The sequence below is a fragment of the Lepidochelys olivacea genome, assembly GCF_965140295.1.
Source record: "Lepidochelys olivacea isolate rLepOli2 genome assembly, chromosome: 6".
NCBI lineage: Eukaryota > Metazoa > Chordata > Testudines > Cheloniidae > Lepidochelys > Lepidochelys olivacea.
Genome location: NC_140416.1, coordinates 118,592,409 through 118,611,371, shown reverse-complemented (window position 1 = coordinate 118,611,371; position 18,963 = coordinate 118,592,409). Strand labels below are relative to the sequence as shown.

The window sequence follows — 18,963 nt, the reverse complement described above, 5'->3', positions numbered from 1 at the left end:
TTCAAAAGTGACCACTAATTTTGGTTGTCTCCGTTTTTGTGGGGCCAACCTCGGGCACAAATGGAGGCACCAAACTCAATGGCCATTCTTGGAAAATGTTGACATGAGAACCCTCAGCTACCAACAAGTTTAAAACTGGTGTTGTTTTCTTTTCTAGTGGCAGGTAAAAAACACGGTCATTTATTCCACAGACACAGCAGAAGCACTTTATTCCCTCCACCCAGTCTCTCTTTGGTACTTTGCCATAGTATCTGAGCACCTCACAACACCCGCGTGGAGGTAGGGAATCGCTAGTGTCCTCATTGTTCAGATGGGGAACTGAGGAACAGCGGGACTCAGTGAGTTACCCAAGGTCACACACGAAGTCTGTAACAGAGCGGGAAACTGAGCATTGGTCTCCCAAATCTCAGGCTAGCGCCATAACTGCTGGACAATCCTACCTCTCCAAAAAGAGAGGTGAGGTTTCTTTTTTTGTTTGTTTTTTGAGCCGGGCGATGGTGGACAGGATGAATAGGAATTCTGGCAACCAGCTGAGATGAATCATCATCCAAGCACAATACTCTTCCAGCTAGACATCCTGGTCAATTCTGCAGACACTGGGGTAGGCTCCAGGGCACTGATGGATGCATGGTGTGAGGGGAATATCATTCCGTGCCAGACTGGCTATCCATGATAGTTGCTATGTGCGGCAAAGAGTCACACAGGGAAGCATTTTACACACAGGGGGTCAAAACATGCCAATTCTGTTTAAAAGGCAATTTCGACCCAATGTAATAAAAAATAGATACATAATGGAGTTTGAAGTTATGGCAGCAATTGTGACCATTCATTCAAAGACTCCCTGTATCTCATTCCCTTCATTCACACACACTATTATTACATGCCTTACATGCCCCTGGAGAATAACATGAGGGGGAAAGGAGTCCAGGAGAGCTGGCTGTATTTTAAAGAATCCTTATTGAGGTTACAGGGACAAACCATCCCGATGTGTAGAAAGAATAGTAAATATGGCAGGCGACCAGCTTGGCTTAACAGTGAAATCCTTGCTGATCTTAAACACAAAAAAGAAGCTCACAAGAAGTGGAAGATTGGACAAATGACCAGGGAAGAGTATAAAAATATTGCTCGGGCATGCAGGAGTGAAATCAAGAAGGCCAAATCACACCTGGAGTTGCAGCTAGCAAGAGATGTTAAAAGTAACAAGAAGGGTTTTTTCAGGCATGTTAGCAACAAGAAGAAAGTCAAGGAAAGTGTGGGCCCCTTACTGAATGAGGGAGGCAACCTAGTGACCGAGGATGTGGAAAAAGCTAATGTACTCAATGCTTTTTTTGCCTCTGTCTTCACAAACAAGGTCAGTTCCCAGACTACTGCACTGGGCAGCACCGCATGGGGAGGAGGTGACCAGTCCTCTGTGGAGAAAGAAGTGGTTCGGGACTATTTAGAAAAGCTGGATGAGCACAAGTCCATGGGACCGGATGCACTGCATCCAAGAGTGCTAAAGGAGTTGGCGGATGTGATTGCAGAGCCATTGGCCATTATCTTTGAAAACTCATGGCAATCGGGGGAAGTCCCGGATGACTTGAAAAAGGCTAATGTAGTGCCCATCTTTAAAAAAGGGAAGAAGGAGGATCCTGGGAACTACAGGCAAGTCAGTCTCACCTCAGTCCCCAGAAAAATCATGGAGCAGGTCCTCAAGGAATCAATTCTGAAGCACTTAGAGGAGAGGAAAGTGATCAGGAACAGTCAGCATGGATTCACCAAGAGCAAGTCATGTCTGACTAATCTAATTGCCTTCTATGACGAGATAACTGGCTCTGTGGATGAGGGGAAAGCGGTGGACGTGTTGTTCCTTGACTTTAGCAAAGCTTTTGACACAGTCTCCCACAGTATTCTTGCCAGCAAGTTAAAGAAGTATGGGCTGGATGAATGGACTATAAGGTGGATAAAAAGTTGGCTAGATTGTCAGGCTCAACGGGTAGTGATCAATAGCTCCAAGTCTAGTTGGCAGCCGGTATCAAGTGGAGTGCCCCAAGGGTCGGTCCTGGGGCTGGTTTTGTTCAATATCTTCATTAATGATCTGGAGGATGGTGTGGATTGCACCCTCAGCAAGTCTGCAGATGACACTAAACTGGGAGGAGAGCTAGATACGCTGGAGGATAGGGATAGGATACAGAGGGCCCTAGACAAATTAGAGGATTGGGTCAAAAGAAATCTGATGAGGTTCAAAAAGGACAAGTGCAGAGTCCTGCACTTAGGACGGAAGAATCCCATGCACCGCTACAGACTAGGGACCGAGTGACTAGGCAGCATTTCTGCAGAAAAGGACCTAGGGGTTACAGTGGATGAGAAGCTGGATATGAGTCAACAGTGTGCCCTTGTTGCCAAGAAGGCCAATGGCATTTTGGGATGTATATGTAGGGGCATTTCCAGCAGATCGAGGGACGTGATCATTCCCCTCTATTCGACATTGGTGAGGCCTCATCTGGAGTACTGTGTCCAGTTTTGGGCCCCACACTACAAGAAGGATGTGGAAAAATTGGAAAGAGTCCAGCGGAGGGCAACAAAAATGATTAGGGGACTGGAACACATGACTTATGATGAGAGGCTGAGGGAACTGGGATTGTTTAGTCTGAGGAAGAGAAGAATGAGGGGGGATTTGATAGCTGCTTTCAACTACCTGAAAGGGGGTTCCAAAGAGGAGGCTCTAGACTGTTCTCAGTGGTAGCAGATGATAGAACAAGGAGTAATGGTCTCAAGTTGCAGTGGGGGAGGTCTAGGTTGGATATTAGGAAAAACTTTTTCACTAGGAGGGTGGTGAAACACTGGAATGCGTTACCTAGGGAGGTGATGGAATCTCCTTCCTTAGATATTTTTAAGGTCAGGCTTAACAAAGCCCTGGCTGGGATGATTTAGTTGGGGATTGGTCCTGCTTTGAGCAGGGGGTTGGACTAGATGACCTCCTGAGGTCCCTTCCAACCCTGATATTCTGTGATTCTATGATATCAAACTTTGGAAAACTCCTCCCTTGCATTTCAATAGTCAGCACCCATCTGCACTCACTGATGGAAAAAGCCCCCCTTCCAATCTATTTTGCAGTTATCTTTGGGGACCAACCGCACTTAAAGTGACCTCAGCCTCTCCAAAATGTTACTACTAAAAAATGCCTCGACTGTCTTCCAAGAAATGGTCTTGTTTTTATACTAATTTTTCGGTTCAATTGACATGCTTTTATCCCTTAGTGAACTACCTGCTGTACTTTGCAAATCTCTCCTGAGATTCTGTAGCTCCCTCTTGTGACACAAAAGCATTGTTTTCCCTCATGTATACTGAAGATGTACATTTGCTGACCTTTGTGTTATCTATTCTATATCCTTGCATATACCATCCCTAAGCACAAAATCATCCTTTTGCATCAGAAATATAATACAACTCACTGGGTCTCTTGCTAGTATCCTCATTGTAAAGCCTGCAGTCATGTACTTTTCATGCATCCTGCTTGCATGCAATTCTTTTCTGCCTCGAAGTCATAAATTAAGACCCTCCAAGGCAGTGTCCAATGATACTGGGTGAACTGATGAAGCCAGTTTCCAGGAGAATACTCTGAGGTGGACTCTAGAGCTGAATGACCTAGAAAACGGCCGTGAAGCCCGACAATCCAGTACATTTGAAGCTAAATTAGGAAATGGAAATTTTTACGTTTTAGAGGACTGAATTATTCATTTTCCAGATTAAAAAACAAATTCCTTACGAGTTAAGAACAAGTCCAGAGAGAAGGAGATCAAATATAGGAGATGCCCAAACACTCTCCCTTTCTCAGATGCAACAGCAATACATTCCTGCTTTTCACAGTGCAGAACTGTCAAGTTGTCCAACTAGATTTACATGGAAACAATACATTTTCCATGACGGTCTCAAGATGATGCTTTTCACATGCTAGCTTCTTCTAATAGCCCCTTGCAAATTCAGAGGAAGTGAAGAGTTATGTAAGGACGAGCTGAATCAAAGCCACGCCACATATGTACCTAATCTTGCCCATTTCCTCTCACAGAATATCGCTGATTTATCAGGTACTGAATGGAAACACCTTGATGCTGGGTGAAAGACAGTGATAGAGAACTCTGCACTGTGGAGCTGTACTTCATAGCAAATCTTTGAGGGGTGTTAGCCTGATATTAGTCATCATAAAATGAGCTTAATGTAGTCATGTGCCAACGCAGGGCTGAGCAACTTGGAACTTCTTTTCAAGGTGACCTCATCCCACCCACAAGCAGAGCTCTGGATCCTGTGCCAGGTATATACTGAAATAAGTCAACAGCTGGAAAATTCAAACATGGATTTTCTAGGTCTATTTTTCTCTTGTCGTCCCCACCCCGCCCCGTGTAGAAGGAGGTGCCAGTTACTGTTCCCTAAGGCAACAGTGTGGCAAGAGGAGACAGGCTCTCCCAACGTCCCCCATACCAGCCTTGCGTGGATTTCTTTCCACAGAGCCTTCTCCATAACAGGGAGACTTGGGGACACCTATGGCCAGGGAACACAGTGTGGTCCCAATGGAGCCAGTCTGCCCAGAGCTCCACGGGGCACAGCACCTCCCTGCAGAGGTGTAAAGAGAAATAGTGTAAAGTGAGGAGGAGCAGGGATTAGAAGGCTAGAAAACCTTCACAAAGGAAGTGGGATTAGAACACTACAAAAAAGCTTTACGTTAATTTTTACAGTCTTACAAACTGTGACCAGATGCACCCCTGTAATCACACCCTACACACCATGGTAATCTTTGTAAAGAATATGCCTTATGTGGTATCATTTGAAAACTAAGAGCTTGCTGGTCAATAATATCCTGGTGAAATCTGTGTGGCACCGTTATATGTAAAGATATGAAAATAAACTGAAATTATGACTGAAATGTGTTTACCAGACAAGCCTGGGGAGGCGGCAAACCTGTTCTTCAAAGACAAAAAGAAGCTAAGGCCTCAAGTCAGGTGTCACCAAAGTTGACTGGCAATCATCGGTCAGGTGGTCACTCTTCAACAATAGAGGGGAGCAAGAACAGATCAACCTGCATTTTAACAAACAACAACATGGAACCTCTTTCATCACAAGAGTTCGTGTCTCCATACTCACAGTGGGAGGGAACTTTGTCTATGGGCAATGCTCAAGAAAATGTGTTTCAAAGAGTGACTGGACTATAAAAGTGAGGGGCAAAACCAGCCCAGGTAGTCTCAGTCTCACTCTCTCGCTCGCTCTTTCACCTGAGACAACGAAGGAACCAGCCCTTTGGAGACAGATCCTGACTCAAGAATAGGGTCAGCTATGTTGCTGGGAACATGTGGTAAGGAATTTTACCTTGAACCAAGTCTAGTTTGTTAAGCCTTAGCTACTAGGAAGCTTTATCTTTATTTCTCTTGTAACAATTTCCAACTTTAATACTTTGTACCCACATCTCTCTTTGTAGTGAAATAAACATCTTTAATTATTTAATCAAAACTAATCCAGTTGTCCTTAAACTGAATTGTTTGGTAGAAGCCAGAGTGTAACTGGAGTGTGGCTGGCAGGCTGCAGCTATCCACAGACACTCAGGGTGTGACCTGCATGCTGACTGGCTGTTTGTGAGGAGCCCAGGTGGAAGCTACTTCAGCAAGTCTTTGTGAGGCACCCCAGGTTTCAGGGTAGGTGGTGACACAGCCCCTCACTGGCTTGGATTGCACCCCGTAATGTGATACAAACACTTTCACTTTCATTAAGAAGCCTTCTTTTCATTGTAGATCGGGTTTTTGCTCTCGCTGAAAAGCACAGTAACCCCCTACACACATGTTCAGAGAGCCCTAGATACAGCATTCTGACTGCTTCTGAGATAGGTGCAATAGGGAAGGAACGGGGTTCCCTGTACCCTTTCCAGCCACCGCCAATATCTCTGCCAAAGGGCAGCCACAGCTTGTTTAAACTCCATTAGCCCTTATGAGATCGATGGGCCAAACTCTCTGATGGTGTTGCTCATTGACCTCAATGGAGTGACAGCAGCAGTGAATTTGCCCGAGGTCTTCTCACAAGTGAGCCTACAACAATGCACACAAACCTAAAACTTTCAATAACAGACAGTTTCCTTTTGATGACTCTCCATTGCTAATATGACCAAGCAGAATAAACAAAGGCACCATTCTCCCCTCAATCAAAGTGATTATGGAAATTTACTTTAGTTTGGGATCCAAAAATTAATTATTATGGACCAGGAAATGTTCCCATACTCCAAGCTAAGCTATAATCATACTTTGTTTCAATGACAGCTCTTTCTGTACAGAGCAGTGGCCTATCACAAGTGCTGGTCTTTTTTGCACCATCCTATAAAGCCTGTGAGAAAGGCCCCCACTGATCCGAAAGGGGAGATCTGTTATCACAAGGAAGCCTCTGAACTTTGGGGTTTTCTCAAGTTTGATGGATTTTGCACCTCTTCCTGGGCAACTTCAATGAGACAAATTTCTCATTGCTGTGAGGAAGAAAACACAGGATTCTTTTACCTCTTGTAAGGCTCAGTAATGGTTACTACTGCCCCTGCATTTCTCAGTCTTCACTTTCCCCTCATGTAATCTGGTGATAATAGGCTTGCCTCCCTCACCGCAGTGTTACAAGGTTAAATTCAGGAGGGTTTGTAAGGCACTCTGTGATTCTCAGATGGAAGTTGCTAGATGCTGCAAATGCTCCTAGTATAGCCACATTTCAGCCTCTCCTAAAGACCCACTTCTGCCATGCTACTTATAGTGAATCAAGCCAAACTTTCTATACATTTGTTCTTCTCCTAATCTCAGCCTACTTGTCTTTCTGTTTTGAGACATCCTCAGGACCATCCTTTTTTGAGTACCGTGAAATCCCATTGTGGGAGCCACTGCAAACAAACACTGTATGATAATGTTTTAATAATACTTTAAGATGTCATTTTATGCATAAGACTTGGAAAACTCAAAATTGAACTGAATACGGAAAATACCCTTCCAGACATTCATGGTTTGCTAAGTTTTAAGGTTCAACTGTGCCAAGTGCTAGGCACTTTCAACTCTTATGGACTTTGGAATCTAGCCCTTATTAGGCCTGTGTCCATTCTAGGCAGTTGGGCCTCTAACTCAGAGAAGACTTTAGGATCCATTACACAGAGCTCTGGAGAAAGATCAAGCATTTCTAACATACGAGAGCGTCCTCAACCTGCAAGCAGGAAGGTCATTGCAGATGATGTAGAACAGGCTGAAGCTGCTTATGTAGAGTCTCAGAAAGATGTTTGAACAATTGCTTAATGACTACTTCCTCCAAAACACTTTGCTGTAGAAGGAAGGGTTACAGTTCTCCTGGACATCCTTAAGGAAAGAAGACTATTACCATCACTTTGTCCTAGTATCCATCCCTCTCTGACAGGGGAGCTGACTATTCTTAAAAGAACCAGGCAAGCTGTGGAGATAGATTATAAAGAAATCTTTATAATTAAAGGCCCCAGCTACTTAGGTGCAGGCATCTGCCTGCAGAGGGTCTAAAACCACTCAGACCATTATACGAGAGAGAGGTGTTGACCCCCCCTTCACAGACACAGTGGGGTGGTGCTGAACAGAACAGGCCCATCTCATGTCGGTTTTAAAAACACAGGCCCCGATCCTGCAGCGAGCTGTATGAGTGGAGCCAGGTGCCTGTGTGGAGCTCATTGCAGGAGCTGGGCCTTACCCTACAACCACAGGGAACTCCAGGGAAGTCAATAAGTCTCTGTGGGGGCCATGTGGATCCAGTTTAAGGATCTGGCCCCTACAAGCGATGGGTGGGGAGAGACTCTCAAGAGCACAAAGGAATCCATGGAACATGTATCTATCCTATGGATCCTGACTCTTGAACCAGGAATATATCATAGAAAGGACTTTAGCTGATTGCAGAGGTGACCTTACTGCATTTGTATGCAGAGGTCTATAACTCAATCACTAGTGGAAATGGCTTCCTCTTAAATAAGGATAATCCTTCATTTGAAATTAAGTTACCTGTCCATATTTTATCCCGTCCACATGAGGCTTTTAGCAATCTTTGCTTATTCTTGCCAGAACTTCATTACTCTGTAGCTGTTTTTATTACCATTCTCGTTGATCCGGCACTTTTATCCTAAAGGCCCTAAATTCATCATTTTATAACTTTCCAAAACATTTACTTTTAAGACTGACATTTATCACGTTTCAGAGTAACAGCCGTGTTAGTCTGTCTTTGCAAAAAGAAAAGGAGTACTTGTGGCACCTTAGAGACTAACCAATTTATTTGAGCATGCGCTTTCGTGAGCTACAGCTCACTTTTGCTCTCAACCCAGTGGTGAATTTGCCTGGGAAGTTTTGAAGAAAGCCTGTTCAGTCACTTCTTTAGAAGACTCTCCAGACGAGATACTTTACTGACAACTTTGCTTTCTCTTTTTTTTTCTCCTTAAAAAACAAGAATCCATTAAGATGGCGATTCAGTGCCTGAAAGAGAGCTTCAGTGGGAGCAAGAGCAGGCCCTTTAATTGCACAAAATCAGGAAACTGAAATGTAAAGTTCCAGCAACAGCATTAATTCTCTCCCCTCATGCACATTTGACATGTCTGATCCCAGTGCGCTGGGCAAAGGGCTTGTCTTCACATAAAACGCTGCAGCAGCAGACTTGTAGCACTTTAGTGAAGATGTTTCTTGCAGGAAAAGCTCTCCCATCAACATAGCGTTGTCTATGCTGCGGGTTAGGTCGGTATAACTGTGCTCGGGGATGCCGGTTTTTCAGATCCCCGAGTGATGTATTTCCACCGATCTAGGCCTGTAGTGTAGACCTGGCCAAAGTGACACACTCTTGGGACAATTCTATAAAATTAGGAATGAACTGCATTTATTCCTCTGCTGCCAGCCCTCGAGTGAGAGGCAACAAATAATTTAACTGCACCTGTCCTGTAGCCTGACATGCAGATACGTAGCATTTGGTATTTCCGCATTTATGCTGTATAAGAATATAAGTGCAAGGGGACACAGCCAAGGTTTGCTCTGGGAATCTTAACTGAATTTCCTGACGTTGCTAAAATTAAAATCTCAGTCTTAATCTTCAATTAATGGGGGGTGGGGGGAGGTTGTTTGTTTGCTTTTATTCATTTTAATGAAAGTTGCTGTTTTTAGTGGAATCCCTAGAGTTCAGGTAATTATTTCTCTTCCTTTTCCCTTTTGGAAATTTTAACTACCCCCGCCCTCCCCCCCCACCCCCCACACACACACTCTCCTCCAGTGCTCAAAGCTTTAGCAGCAAAGCTTCTAGAAACTCATTAATTACCCACACATTGTGCTGAAATCCACTTGTGAATGTTTATCCAGCATTGAAAATTGAACTATCAATTTAGTTGCTTTTAGATCCAGGACTTTTATATGAATATTTATTAAATAAAAACGTAGCTGGCAAGATTGCCCTGTGCTGAGACTGAAAGTACATGGATTGTGCTGCACAGGGCTTGTAACTGTGCTTAATGGGTCTTACGAGGGCTGTTCACAGGCACTAATATTCACACTGGGTTTGGATGCTTCGGCCAAAGTTTGGATATGAATAATTCAAATACAACTTGCTTAATATGTCTGATCTGCTAATATCATGATTAATAGCAAACATTGTGGAAGGGATATAAAACCTCAGACATCAGGGCATAAGCCAGTCTCTAACTCAGCGATCAGAAGGAGATCTGCATGACCTCTGAAGTAGCTAGTAGTGGCCACTGTCAGAGACAGGATACCGGGCTGGATCCTCAGGTCTGATCCAGTCTGGCAATGCCTGTGAACCAGTGGCCACCAACCCGTCGATCGCGATCAACTGGTCAATCCTGGAGCCTCTGCCAGTCGATCGCGCTCTCCGGGCCACTAGAAGTCTGGTGGCGCAGCAGGGCTCAGGCAGGCTGCCTCCCTGCCCTGGCCCCACACAGCTCCCGGAAGCTGCTGGCTGCTGGCACATCTCTGCCGCCCCTGGGAGGAAGGCAGGGTGGGGGGCGGCTCCATGCGCTGCACCTGCCCCCAGCACCGTCCCCGCAGCTCCCGTTGGCCAGGAACCGGCCAATGGGAGCGACAGGGGTGGCACTTGCGGGCGCGGGCATGGAAGCAGCCAGCCACTTCCAGGAGCAGTGTGGGGCCAGGGCAGGCAGGCAGCCTGCCTGAGCCCTGCTGCACTGCCGATTGGGAGCCACCTGTGGTAAGCGCAACCTGGCCAGAGCCTACATCTCATACCCCCTCCTGCACCCCAGCCCCCTGCCCCAGCCTGGAGCTCCCTCCTGCAACCAAACTCCCTCCCAGAGCTTGCACCCCTCACTCCTGCACCCAACCCCCTGCCCCAGGCTCAGCCAATGCACACCGCTCCGTTGAGAATGTTGCACTGATTTGTGACAATCCCTGGAGGATTTTGGATCTATAAACCACAACTGACAAAAATAAAAAGTAAAACTCATGAAACGTCCAGTGGATTTTATGAGATTAGGTGCAGTGTGACCATATGACCCCTGCACCCAAACTCCCTCCCAGAGCTTGCACCCCTCACTTCTGCACCCCAATCCCCTGCCCCAGGCTCAGCTCGGAGCCCCCTCCCACACTCCGATCCCCTCGGCACCAGCCCAGAGCCTGCACCCCCTCCCGCATTCCAACCCGCTGCCCCAGTCTGGCGAAAGTGGGTGAGGGTGGAGGAGAGCAAGCAACGGAGGGAGGGGGGGATGGAGTGAGTGGGGCGGGACACTGGGGAAGGGGCTGGGCCTCAGGGAAGGGGCAGGGTAGATCCTGGGTTGATCTTAAATTCAGACAGTGATCTTGTGCATTAAAAGGCTGGAGACCACTGCTATAACCCATCCCCCGTTACAGCGTTAGCCGCCATTATGCAGTGCCTGTAGCAGACTTGGTGGCAGAACATGGAACCTGCCCCCCAATGTTGTTCCTCTGAAGTCACTGGCTGTGCCACTCTGTACATTTAAAAAGTCACCATCACCCCCCGCAGTCTGGGGACATTCCACGTGACTGCTCACGGGAGAGCAGATTACTCCTGTGAGTAAGAGTTACAGGGGCAGGCGTTTGGTTTGGGCTTGTGAACGGCGCACAGCAACGGGGGAGTCAGGCTACCATCTTTGCCAACTTTGCCGCGGGGATACAGACCCTGCATCCCCACCTGGAGACGTACGGCTGGTAGTGCTGTGCCACCTCCGAAAATAGCTTGGAGCTACTTACTGCCCTGCAAACCATGGACAAACCCCATCGTAACTGGGGACGGTCCCGAAAAAGAAATGGGGCGGGGGGAGAATGCCACTCGGGAACTTTAGGATTCCAAGGAGGATTTTCTGAACCAAGGCAGACTCTGTAGGTGACTCATACTCTGGTTCAAATGTCAACCAGGGAAAAATTCAGTGTGGGTAGAGAGAGGGGAGTCTAGTTTTGCCTGGATTCTTACTTGCACCTAGTAAGGAGCATTGCCATAATTACAATCAGGTGCTGGCTATAACACAAACTGAACTATATGCCACCAAACAGTTGCTGAGGTCTGCCGAAGGTAAGACACCAATTGATATTTGGTGTCTAAGGAAAAGAAGAGAGCCTGCCCTTCTAGTGACCCGCTCTCTAGCAGGTTCACTGAGACGCGCTTTCATCTGCTTGCCAACACAGTTCTCACAAACCCACTGAGATCACCTTATTTTCCTCGCACAATAATGCACAAGATTAGCAATCACATCCTAAACGGTGAGCAAAATTCCACCTTGACTAGCACAGGGCAAATATCACCAGCCTTTGTTCTATTCATTCCTGCTTGGGCATCTCCTAGCTATCACTTTAATCTGTAGCTTTGAACAGGCTTAGCGATGCTGTTCCACTGAAATTTTTGCATGATACAAAATGAATTTCCAGTGAAATCTGTGGTCAAAGTGGGGGAAACTGTCAAATACAGCACTGAAGGTCAAGTTGGGGACCAAGTCACAGCAGGTGAGGTTAAGCAACTCACCTGACCACTGACTGCCTAATTTAGGTACTTTATTTCACCCTGTCACTGTAATAGTCTCACAATCTTTAATGTATTTATCCTCACATCCTCCCAATGAGCTTGGGCAGTGCTCTTATCCCAATTTACAGATAGGAAACTGAGGCTCAGAGAGGTTACATGACTCACACAAGGTCACGCGGGAAGTCTGTGGTGGTGCAGGGACTTGACCCTGGATCTCTTAGGTGCTAGGCTGATGTCCTGACCACCAAACCATCCTTCTGCTCAGTGTCTCAGTTCTCCCCATCTGTCAAAAGGGGGGGCAACGCCATTTACCTACATCACGTATAGGATTAATTTAGTAAGGTATGTTTTGAGGATTAATTCAGTAAGGTCTGTGAAGTGATTTCAGATCCATGGACAGAAGATGCCATAAAGGAGGGGAAAGCAAATAGTTTAAGTAGGAGTGAAGCTCATAGGGCAGAGACCATCTTTTTCTCCTCTGTCGTACAGTGCCTAGCACAATGGGGTTCCGGTCCAAGCCTAGGGCTTCTAAGTGCTACAGCAATCCAAACAAGCAAACAACAATGGAATGAGACAGATCTGATCTTTGAACAACTAACCACTAATGAATTGATTTGACTAAATTAATGAATTATCTAATGAATGTTAGACTGGTGTTTCATAGTATACTATACCTTATTAACAAAAGACAAGATAATTTGTTTTTGCTCTGTTCCAAGCACTAATGCTTTGGGGATCAAACTTCAACAAGGGAACAAAAGTCTGTAAAGATCACCTGCTAGTTTAAGCCACCTGTCAAGGCTGAATCCCCACTCTGACACTTCGAGTGCAGAAGGTGGGGGCCCACAAAGATTCTAAAAATTAATACTTGCCACTCCAGGCTTGTATTAAACTCCCAGGTTACAGCTTTTCTCTGACCTTAGCTTGGTAAACGTTGCCACCACCCAAATGCAAAAAACTCCCTTGGTCCCAGGAAGGAGCACATGGGAATTCCTCCCTGGAGGGTACCCTCAAGCCCTTTCACCCCCCCTCCGGGGAAGAGCTGAGAAAGAAAACAAAGGAGATTAGCTGTTGCCACCAGCTAATCCAACAGCATATGCACAAAACTCTTAGGACACAAAAATCCAAATCCTGTTCTTAAAAAAGGTAAATTTTATTAGAAACAAAGAGAAAGAAAATACATCTGGAATTTACGCTTTTGCAAGATTTTAAAAGAGCAATTCCAAAAATTAAGCACCCAAAATAGCTTTCTTGGGGGTTCAGCTTAAAGATTACAAGCAAACAAAAGCATCTGGGGTTAGCACAGAGGAGATCCACAAGCCAAAATAAATAAATAACCTAACGGCATCTACCTAAACATTCCCTACCCAGTGAGTCCTGCTAGGTATGGAAAATAAAGGCGGGAGAACCAGGCATTACGTAAGATTAGCATGAAAATTAAGAAGTGCCAGAAGATCAAATGCACAAGGCCATAGCCAAGTGCGTTCTCTAAAAGCCCTGCAAAAATGACCTAAACTTCAACACTGTTACCTGATGTCCTCCACACCTAGAGAAAGAAATAATTGTCACAGTGAAAATGGGATCATAGAAGCTTCCGAGCCAACCTGAAAGAAGCATCCCATGTAAAGCACCCGATATTCTAACTCCTTTTTCCCAATTCAAAGGAAGAGTAAATCACACATGCTTTTATATCTTTAAAAAAAAATCCATCTTGGAGTCACCACCTAGACAATTTACATATGCAAATAAGGAGTGAATCTCCTTCAGCAGTAGGAGGCTTTGAAAATGTCAGTTCTTGCAAGGTGAGATCCATAGGCCAAAACTTTCAAGACCAAAAATGGGATTTTGGGCGCCCAACCTCAGGCAGCTTAACGGGACCTGCTTGTTAGAAAGTACTGACCACCCACCCTCTTAAACCAGACCCCTTGAGAGTCTCATACCCCAAGTCAAAAGTTGCTTCGGCCATAAGGTTAACGTCAGGTTTGACAAAGCCCTGGCTGGGATGATTTAGTTGGGGATTGGTCCTGCTTTGAGCAGGGGGTTGGACTAGATGAGCTCCTGAGGTCCCTTCCAACCCCGATATTCTATGATTCTATACCCAGCCCACCTCGGCCTCTAAAAGTATACATATGGAGAAGCTGCAATAGATGCATTTCACTCCTGTGGCCAAATAGCTACCCTCGCCCTCTGTCCCTTGATGTCTGCCTCCATTTACCGGGGGGAGCAGGAGGTGAAGAGGGCAGAGGCAGCTGCTTAGCCATCTCCCAAGGCTGGCTGCAGCACAGGGCACTATGGGATTATACCGGAGCAGGACCCGGGGGCAGCCTGTCAGCTTCAAGGAAACCACTCGCTAGACAGATTATTTGATCCGCAGCATCTGCCCCAGCTGAGGACCACTTTAGCTGGAGGAGATGGGCAGGGGGGTATTTTGCATGCATGGCAGCTGTCCCCATCCCTGCTGCTCTGAAACTCCACTCTACGGTGTCTGTGATAATCAGAAACAGGGACAGGCAGGAGGCACCACAGCCAGGAGTGAAGGTAACTTAAAGGACTTACCTGTACTCTGGAGTCCTGAGCGGGGGCGTGGCCTCAACGGGAAGAGGCGGGGCCTCAATGGGAAGAGGTGGGGCCTTTAAATACCCGGGCCCTTTAAATCACCGCCAGAGCCCTGCTGCCGCTACCCCAGGGCTCCGGCAGCGGGGCTCGGGAGGCGATTTAAAGGGCCTGGGGCTCCGGCCGCTGCAGGGAGCCCCGGGCCCTTTAAATCGCCAGCCTAGGGAAGCTGGTCTGGTCTGGCATGGTGTACAGGCTCTTGCCGGTATGCCAGACCAGACCGGCTTACTTTCACCTCTGACCACAGCCCACCCAAAGCTGTTCCCTTTGTTTACATCCCACATGCCAGTCCTCAGGCCACAAGATGCCAGCAGCTAGAATCTAATATATTTTTAAATGCGCCGCCCAGTGCCTGGACCAATACCTGAGGGACTGGTGATGCAATCATAATAATAAAGACAGTGCATTGGGAGATGGGGGGGAAGGAATCGATACATTCCACCACTTCGGTTTGTTTATTGTTGTGTTTAACTTGACAACAAATATTACCCATGCAGTGCATACAACGTTCAGCTTCTAAGCCATACGCCCTAGAACTGTAAATATGGTTTGTGTTTATTCTTGTCCATGCGATGGAGCAGGGTTTGGGGACCTTTTTAACCATGGGGGGGGGAGCATATTTTTATTTCTTTGTTATTCACGTTTCATGCAAGTTGACACGAACAATAGCCGCATGCAGTGTTGTCGTAGCTGTTTTGCTCCCAGACTATTAGACAGACAAGGTGGGCAACTTCTACTGGACCAACTTCTGTTGTGAGAGAAAGAAGCTTTCGAGCTTACACAGAGCTCTCCTTCAGGTGTAAGCTTGCAAGCTTGTCTCTCTCCCCAACAGAAGCTGGTCCAATAAAAGCTATGACCTCACCCACCTTGTCTGTCTAAGAACAATAGTTGACAGGGAAGAGAATGAGCAATCTAGATTTTAAACTGCTCTGGGGAGCTGAGGGAGGCCTGATTGGTTCGCAGCGTTTTGGTAACGGCATTGAGCCTGACTGCTCCGCAGGTCAGGGAGAGGGGATTGGCAGAGTGCGTAAGGCTGGAGAACTCCCATGGCAGCCATGCCTAGCCTGAGCTCAGGTCTACTGAGTCAGACCTGTCTGCAGATTCTTTTCCCCTCTCTCTCTCTCTCTGTGTTCGTACCTGCTTGTTTGTCCATGGTTCTTCCTCGTAAGAATTTCAGGTCACAGTTTTCAAGCCTCTATGCCTAAAGTTAGACACCTAAGTGCATAGTTCAGCAGCTGAATCTAAGGGCAGGCCTACAGTTAAACGCTGCTGCAACACTGTCGTGCTTCAATGAAGATGCAACTTACGCCGACAGGAGCGCGTCTCCTTTCAGGGCAGGTTCTCCACCTCCACAGGAGGAGGTAGCTATATCGGTAGGAGAAGCCCTCCCGTGGACATCGCTCTATAGGTCAATATAACTACGTTGCTCGGGGGTGGGGGGGTGTAGCCCCCGAATTTGAGATTCCTGCGTGTACCGCAGAATTGGACAGTATTGCAGCCAGCCATCTGGTGTGTTCAGCCAATGCCAGCTGAAAAGTGAACATCACGCAGCAAGGAACAACCTTAGGCCCTGAGAGGCAAGGCCCTGCAGCTGCATGTTTGCAGCTCTGCTAATCAGAATGGAAATTTGGGACAGCGAGTTTAGGTTCCATGAAAATAGAAGGACTGTTTGGTCAGCCAACCTTGGTTTTACATGCCGGGGCACCTAAGTTTGACAGCCCCACTCATAACAAAAAAACGATTAAAAAATTAATCACGATTAATCGCAAGATAAAAAATGTATCGCAATTAATTGCATTTTATTTGCACTGTTAAACAATAACAGAATACCAATTGAAATTTATTATAAATATTTTTGGATGTTTTCCTACATTTTCAAATATATTGATTTCAATTACAACACAGAATGAAGCATGAAGGGATATACAAATGTTTAGCAGATCTGGCATGTAAATACCTTGCAATGCCAGCTACAAAAGTACCATGCGAACGTCTGTTCTCACTTTCAGGTGACATTGTAAATAAGAAGCGGGCAGCATTATCTCCTGTAAATGTAAACAAACTTGTTTGTCTTAGCAATTGGCTGAACAAGAAGTAGGACTGAGTGGACTTGTAGGCCCTAAAGTTTTACATTGTTTTGTTTTTGAGTGCAGTTATGTAACAAAAAAAATCTACATTTGTAAGTTGCAGTTTCATGATAAAGAGACTGCACTATGGTACTTGTATGAGGTGAATTGAAAAATATTATTTCTTTTGTTAATCATTGTTATAGTGCAGATATTTGTAATCAAAAATAATAATATAAAGTGAGTACTGTGCACTTTGTATTCCATGTTGTAACTGAAATCAATATATTTGAAAATGTAGAAAAACATCCAGAAATATTTATAATAAATTTCAACTGGTATTCTATTAACAGGGATATTAAAACTGATTAATCGCGATTAATTTTTTGGAGTTAATCGCGTGAGTTAATTGTGATTAATTGACAGTCCGAGTTAAGAGAAGAAATGCTTTGCTGATAAGAAGAGGAATGAATTGTTATTGGCTGGTTGCAAAGTCCTTAAAAAGGAAGACGAGCAGCTTATGTTTGATGCATCACAGAAGGAGAAGCTGATGGAGGGATGCAGACAGAGGAATGATGTGATCAAAACAACAAGCCAGAAAAATGATCTTTGCTGCAGTGTTTGAATGGATATAAGTGAGGCAAGAAGGGATCTGTCAGGACTAAATTCCTTAGCTTTAGCTGAAGTATCTTTCACTTTAGCCACAGAAGATGTGAATGGTCCAGGGAACAGCCACTGCCAGCAGATTTTCTAATTCAGTCACTCTAGCCAGACATGACCCGGCGTGAAGAGCAATAAGATTGATGAACTCTAAACTCCAGACATTCCAGCTGTGACCAAACATAACTGAGCTCTGCGCTGCTTGCATTAGGTAAATGGAAAGGTTATGTCCCACAGCACTGTCCCTTGCAATCTGTATTTTCTAATTTTCAGTACCTCCTTTTTCTATAAAGCAGTGTAAGGGCAGGCCTACACTTAAAACGCTGCAGCACCCCATGGGAGAGCTTCTCCCGATGGCAGAGGCACTCCACCTCCCTAGGAGGCAGTAGCTATGCGGATGGGGAAATTCTCCCACCGTCTACACCTGGGGTTAGGTTGGTTTAAGCACATCGCTCAGGGGTGTGACTTTTTTACACTCCCTGACCAACGTAGTTATACCAACCTAATTTCCTAGTGTAGACCTGGCCTGATATATGAAAACGTAGTAAAGCAACACTGAGTTATTGCAATGATCTGAGGTCTGGGAAACCTGCCTTATTCTGAGAGACTAAAGAAGCACCTGCCTACTGCTGGGTTTCTTGCATATTACTCTGAAACAGCTGGTGCTCGCCACTGTCAGAGACTAGATGGACCTCTGGAGCCGTTCTGGGTTTTTGTTCTGGGTTTGTACAGTGCCTAGCACAGTACAAATAAATACAATAAATACAAATAAATAATAATAATTCCTATGGTCCAAGTTTAGAGCCCTCACGCCAGATTCTGGCTCCTGCTCTGGCTGTTTCGTGCATATCCAGTGGCACAATGCAGTGAGAAAGCTGGCAGATCAGGCACATCAAGGGGTGGCTTAGAGCCACCCCAGCAACTTCTATGCCACTCCTCTCCCTGCCCTCAGCACAAGGGCTTGCCCAAGACAAAGGGGTGTGGCTGAGCATCTCTATGCCCTTAGTGATCCCCCGCTGCCAGAAATGTTCTCAGGGGCCACTGGCAGACAGCAGGAAGGAGAGCAGCCCTGGGACAGCTCTATTTTTTGCAAAAGGACCAAGGCAGCAGCCAGCCAGCCCCAGGACCAGGGGAAGGGTGTGTACAAGTGTGTTAATGCCATCTTTGCTCTCTGTCTGCCCTAGGTCCGTGTGGCTCCTGGAAGAGGCTGCCAGATCCCTGCAGCCCCTAGATGTGGTGGTCAGGGAAGCTCCGCATGCTGCCCCGCCCCAAGGGCCAGCTCCGCAGCTCCCACTGGCTGGAAATCGTGACCAATAGGAGCTGCGGGGGCAGCACCTCCAGGCACGAGGCAGTGCGTGGAGGCTCCCTGGCCACCCATGCGTCTAGGGGCTGCAGGGACCTGGAGGCCACTTCCCAGGAGCCGTGGTAAGTGCTGCCGGGACTCCACACCCTGAACCCTCTCCCCTACCCCACCCCCCGTCCCAGCCCGGAGTCCCCTCCCTCACCCAAACTCCCTCCCAGTGCCTGCACCCCCCCAACACCCTGCCCCAGCCCCCTCCTGCACCCCAAATCCCTCATCCCCAACCCTACCCCAAAGCCCACACCCCCAGCCAGAGCCCTCAGCTCCCCACACATACCCCAACCCCCTGCC

General features: G+C 46.5%; 1 protein-coding gene and 1 long non-coding RNA gene across 5 annotated transcripts in view; one reads left to right on the top strand and one right to left on the bottom strand.

Annotated features, from left to right (window-relative positions):
* SLC35F4 (solute carrier family 35 member F4) overlaps positions 1–18,963 on the bottom strand; it is a 184,379-nt gene that overhangs the window by 90,667 nt on the left and 74,749 nt on the right. The window lies entirely within an intron of this gene.
* The window catches only part of LOC311521946, a 68,850-nt gene that overhangs the window by 44,276 nt on the left and 5,611 nt on the right, over positions 1–18,963 (top strand). For 3 of the 4 annotated variants that reach the window (XR_014712011.1, XR_014712012.1, XR_014712013.1), the window contains exon 6: positions 4,049–5,443. The exons of the other annotated variant lie outside the window; for it this stretch is intronic. This is a non-coding gene — a long non-coding RNA (uncharacterized lncRNA). Of the gene's footprint in view, positions 1–4,048; positions 5,444–18,963 lie in introns of those variants that run through there. 4 annotated transcript variants of the gene reach the window in all.